Genomic DNA, 6,109 nt, shown 5'->3' on the forward strand with positions numbered 1-6,109 from the left:
ACCAACACACACACACACACACACACACACACACACACGTATCTATCACACATATATGTAGATGGCTCATCAGGCAGAGTACTTGGGATGACATGCTAGCTTTAGCTGAGATTAGAGGCCCGTCAGGCATAGCAGTCCATTCTGTAAGTTGCATCTAGTTGTCAGGAGGATGTTAGGTAGATGCAGGCACCGGGTCTAGAGGGCTACTTCAGAGACCGATGGCAGCTTCATCTCTTTGTCTGCCTCATCCAGGTCTCTCCTTATGAGAACAGCGAAGGCCAGTCGGTAGCTCTTCAGAGATGTGGCCTCAGAATGCACTTCCCTCTGATACAGCACTGTAGGTGGGGAGTTAGCTAGAGTCCCTTCCTGAGATGGCAGGAACTGTTAGGAAAGCCAAACAGCAGCAAGGTAACTCAGATTGGGGGAGGGGATGGCGCAAAGACAGGGCTGGTTGCACTATGAGGGGGTGGGGCTGTCCAGGCCTGATGACCAGGTCTGCAGACCAATCCTGATCTTGTGATCTCTGCTGAAAGAATTTGGAGGATTCTTAGTGTGGAAGATAGTTTAATGCAGAATAAAGAAGTTTTAAGGTGTGAGTGTTCCATGTAGCCTAGGCTGGCCTCAGACTTGCTATGTACCCAAAAAATGATCTTGAACATCTGATCCTTCTGTTTCTACATCCCGAGTACAGTTCTGGAGGTGGAACCTCAGGTCTTTGTGCATGTTAGGTAAACACTACTGACTGAGCTCCCAACCTACCTTTTAGGTAGACTATACTATACCTAAAGTCTTTAGGACAGGCAGCTTTCCCTGATGGGGCATTTTCCTGTCTAGGTGATTGGCAGGATCATTTTGGAGTGCTACTCAGGAAAGGACAATGGTATGTCCTGTTCTTTACCACTAATCGAAATTTTATGACCTTGGTAGTTCAGAATGTTACCTCTCCACTTGGCCAGATATGACTCAGATGTTCTTTTGAGCATTAACCAGAGTCTTTCCGTTCTTTCTGGATTTATAGGCTGCTGACAAAGGACAGAAGGGTCCATCCTCAATAGTCCTCAAGCCTACTGACATCTACCTAGTTAGCTTGTTCCTCAGAACCCTGTTACCTTTTTATCCCCTCTCTGAAAACTAGCTCCTTATAGTAGTTGCTTGTCTGAAGCTGTGATAAAACATAACCAAGAGTAACTGTGGAAGAAAGTTGATTTTGGTTTGCAGCTCCAGAAAGATAAGTGTCCCTCATGGCAGGGAGGCATCGGAGCATGGCAGCTGGAACAGGGAGCAGGGAGGGCACATCATTTTTTTGGAGACAGGGTTCCTCTGTGTAGCCTTGGCTGTACTGGAACTCTTTCTGTAGACCAGACTGGCCTCAAACTCGGAGTTCAGCCTGCCTTTGCCTCCTGAGTGCTGGAATTAGAGGCATGTGCCACTATCACTTGGTGAGAGAGCACATCTTTACCGGCAAGCATCAAGCAGAGCATGAACTGGAGTGACATACCTCAGCGACACTTCCTTCAGCAAGGCCACCCCCCCCCCCAACCTCTCTGAACAGTGCCACCCACTGAGGACCTATAGTGTTCAAATGCCTGAATCTATAGAGGTCATTTCTCATTTAAATCACCACAGGTAGAGATGAAATGTTCATCTAGAGGGTAGGGATGTCCACTTAGCAAACCACCCCCTTTGTTCTGTCCCCGAGGACTTATATGCTTTGGAGTGTCAGTTCCCAGAGTGCCACATCCCAAGCAGTAGCTGCTCACAGGACAAAACAGGTTGCACGAGGACCCTCTGATTTACTTAGAATAATGCACCAGATGAAACCAGTATGGGGTGTCAAAGGCCAGGAAGTTGGAGTTCCTGTCTGAAGTGTATGCCCACACTTGAGATGCTCCATGTGGGCTCAGATCTGTGCTTCTCAGTGCTGGCCACACACTAGTCCCTGGGCTTCTTGCCCCGCTTATCAGTTGTATTGTAATCTTTAGGGCTGGGGCCTTGGTATCAGGATAGTATACGTTCCCAGAGGATTATAACAGCCCTTTTTTTTTTTTGTCAGAAGCTAATCTGTGTGAAATGTGTAACTTTTTATTTATAAAAATTTATAAATTAATAAAAGTTTCCATTTCTGCCCCTTATCCCAACACCCTCCCAATCCCCCCACTCCCTCTCCTCCTCCCTCTCCATCTCCAAGAGCAGTCAGGGTTTCCTGCCCTGTGGGAAGTTCAAGTTCCTCCCCCCTCCCTCCAGGTCCAGGAAGGTGAGCATCCAAACAGACTGGATCCCAAAAATCCAGTATATGCAGAGGAAACAAGTCCCAGTGTCATTGTCAATGGCTTTTCAGAAAGACCCCGTGCCAGCCACATTCAGAGAATCCGATTTTGCTTATCACCATAGAACCTTCATCTGGCGATGGATGGAGATTGAGACAGAGACCCACTTTGGAACACTGGACTTAACTCCCTAGGTCCAAATGAGAAGCAGAAGGAAAGAGAACGTGAGCAAAGAAGGCAAGACCAGAGGGAACCTTCACCCGTTGATGGATGGAGATTGAGACAGAGACCCACATTGGAGCACTGGACTGAGCCCCCAAGGTCTAAATGAGGAGCAGAAGGAGGGAGAACACGAACAAGAAAGGCAGGACCGTGAGGAGTGCGTTCACCCACTGATACAAGGGGACTGATCTAATGAGAGTTCACCAAGGCCAGTTGGACTGGGACTGAACGAGCATGTGATCCAACCAGATTCTCTGAATGTGGCCGGATTCTCTGAATAACAGCCCTTTCAACATGGATGTTTAAATATAAAATTCAAGGTATCATTCCACTCAGCCATGCCAGGCTCTGAGCTGTTATTAAGGACCCACTGGTGAATGAGGCTCAGAGACCCTGACCTTATGGGTCTTTTTAGTAGACGGGTATATTTATTGGACAAAATGTTCATTGAGTTTTGCTTGTCTGGCCCTGAGGATTGGCAGTGGTTCAGAGACATGGCATTCATTAAGCAGCTTGTGTGCCAGGCACTATTCCAAATATGTTAATTCTTGTCATAGGTGCAGTTACTTCCAATTACAGATGGGGAAACCAAGGCTTAGGAAAACACACTTGCCTTATTCACTGAAATAGGAAGCAGTAAAGTCCTCGCTGGGCAGGGCTAGGCTCCGAGGGAGGGAGGGGTGCTTCTGAGGCTGAAGGTTGGCAGTTTCACTTCTATGTCTCTGGAGCAAGGCTGAGATGCCCTTTGAGTATGTAAAAGCATTTCAATTCATTTCTGCTTTGGGGGAGAGATTCTTTAAATGCCAATGGGAGCCATTGTGATGAAAAATAAATACATAATAGTAGCTTATTCCAGTTAGGAAACATTCAAATACATGCTAGGACCTCCTCCAGGGGTTCCATGTGTGTGTTAGCTTAGTTCAGAGTTTTATTAGCTTCCCACCCCAACTTTTACTTTTATTAGCTTGCAAATGAGACTTACTCCGTTGCACCCGCCAATTCTTTGAACTGTTCATGAACCACCTGACCTAATATGACCTTTATAATATGCGTTATGGTAGGTAAGGATAAGACCCAGGGTGGAGGGCACCATAGGGGCAAAAGGGTTCCTGGAGCAATGTGAAGTGCCTGGGGACAGAGATGCTGCAGTGGAAGTCTGTCTAGCTGTCACGTTCCTCTGCTGTCTTTCATGAAAGAAACTCTGAGATTCCTGGGAGGGGATGCATGCTTTTCTTTTTAGCGTGCCCTACATGCTCTATTTTCAGAACATCATTGTCTGAACCCTAAGAGCTGATCGTGGCTTAAAGCAGTTCAGCTCAGGTTGTCTTATAAACTGGCAGTGTTCGATCTGGGGACCTGCAGACCATGGTAGGTTTCCCCAGTTGGTGGTCTTGCCTTCCTGAGATTGGTAGGTCAAGGGTACCGCTAATATGACAGCCCCTAATCTGATTTGACTTAATCACTAATTTATGGTCTTTGATGTCTAAGACTTGCACATATTACCACAATGCAATTAACTTCAAGATGTGCATGCAAATAGTATACAAACTCCCAATTTTTCCCTAGAGCACCCGGTTCAAGAGCCTGTCTGAGATGTGGCTTCTGCCCCAGGTGTGTTCTCTTGGAGTGCACAGGTTCAGCTAGAACTCATGAGTTTGAGGGCACACAAGCTGTGGTAGGAGCCTGGCGGGGTGTCCTGATGGCTACAAGGATAAAGAGCAGCTTCAGTTTTGCTTTGAGCTCACGTTAGTCCACGCCTCTCTATTCTTTATGAGAAGGGGGAGGGAGGCGAATTAGGTCTGCTTTCCCCAATCCCGTTGGCCAATATTTCTTTTCTTTTTCTTTTTTCTTTTTTTTTTGTCTTTTGAGACAGGGTTTCTCTGTGAAGCCCTGGCTTTCCTGGAACTTGCTCTGGAGACCGACTGTCTTTGAACTCAGAGATCTACCTGCTTCTGCCTCCCGAGTGCTGGAATTAAAGGCGTGTGCCACCACCGCACGGCCTGGCCAAGATTTTTTAAAGTGGGGTTTTTCCTTGAGGGTCTTTGGTGGTAGAGTTGGCTGCCTGTGAGTCTGAGTTCCTAGCCAGTGGGCACCAGAATCAACTGGTCCAGACTGAACCCACAAAGGATCCAGTCTGGTAGGTTTCTTGGAGGTTTCCTGCCAGAAAACACCCACCACTTTCAGTGATATTCCGACTTCCCATCTTGGGTTTTAAGATCCCCTCGATGCCTTAGTTTCATTTGAATTCAGTTTTCCGAGAAAAGATGGTTCATTTCTGTGGAGAGGGAGCTCCTGGTTCTGGGGAGCAGATAGGGATGCGGATTCAGCCTTTGAGTCAGATGCAACTCTAAGTACTGGTAGGGAAGGCGAGGGAGCATCAGGACTGCAGGGGGCGCTGCCGGCAAAGCATTGCTTAAGGCTCAACCGCAACGCGCGTGCGCTCAGGGCTGAGTGCCCGGTCCCAGATTCGCGGGCGGGGCCGAGAACCAATAGGTGCAGGGGTCGGGACGTTTCAGGATCCGGGCCTCGGGCCAGGCTGTTTTCTAGCTGGGTCCGTGGTCCTTTACTGTCCATTGGCTAAGCATCTTCCCGTCTGCAGACTTGTGTACTTTTACAAAAGTTGCTTATTAGCGTGCTGACTGAATACACTCGTTTTAGACAATCGAGAAAATGACAAAACAATTCCCCTTTCGGCGCCGTGGCCGTTCAGGTCGGAGTTTTCCCCTCTCTCGCCTGCATGTGCTCTGCGGCTACCCTCTTTTGACTGGTTAAGGGGTGTGAACTATGAATCACCCACTTGTTGCCCGGTGCACCTAATCGGTGCCCATCTTTTTCCCGGTACAGAAGAGCTGGTACCCCTGTCGAGATGGTCACTGCTCAGGGGTGACCATCATTGTGCATTCGCTGGAAGGTGACAGAGGGCGCCCTAACCCTATGGAAAGGGCGTACAGCCTGGGAAGCGAAGGCTGGGCTTGATAGTGGGTTAGTGGTAGGAAGAGGTGTCCATTTGGTTGCAGTCGCTACCACCTGGCTATGTCCTACCTTTGCCTGTGGCCCTGCTGACAACAATCCTAGCCTGCCAGGGCTGGGAGGGGGTGCTGCAGAAGAGAAATGCCTTTTTCTTATCCATCCTTGGGTCATGGCTGAGGCCCCTGTAACAAAACAGATTAACCAAGAGAAAAGCATACACATTTGTCTAACATAAACTTCGTGAGGCCCAGGAGCCTTCAAAGGAAACAAAGAGCGGAAGAAATGGTAAACCTATGTATTTTTAGGCCGTGCTTCTACCCTATAGAAACAAAGCAGAGAGTGATAGACGTATATGGCCTAATGTTGGTAAACTACTTGTCCATGTTCTTTTATGTCCCTAGTGTCAATGTCAAGGCCTTTGCTTCTGATTGAGAGGATGCCCCTCCCAAGAAGTCCTCAAGGCCTCAGGCACTTGTTGAAGAGTCCTGGAGAGAGGCCTGAGGAGGAATTTCCATCCCAGGCAGACACAGATGCTACCCCACCGCCAGCAAGTAGAGAGTTGTTTCTGAAGAAGGGAGGGGTCTGGTCATCCGTTTCCGGTCTGGTCATCAGCTTTGAACAAGCCTTAATCTCTTTCTTTAGGAAAAAGG

The sequence above is a fragment of the Myodes glareolus genome, chromosome 7, assembly GCF_982192425.1.
Source record: "Myodes glareolus chromosome 7, mMyoGla1.1, whole genome shotgun sequence".
Lineage (NCBI taxonomy): Eukaryota > Metazoa > Chordata > Mammalia > Rodentia > Cricetidae > Myodes > Myodes glareolus.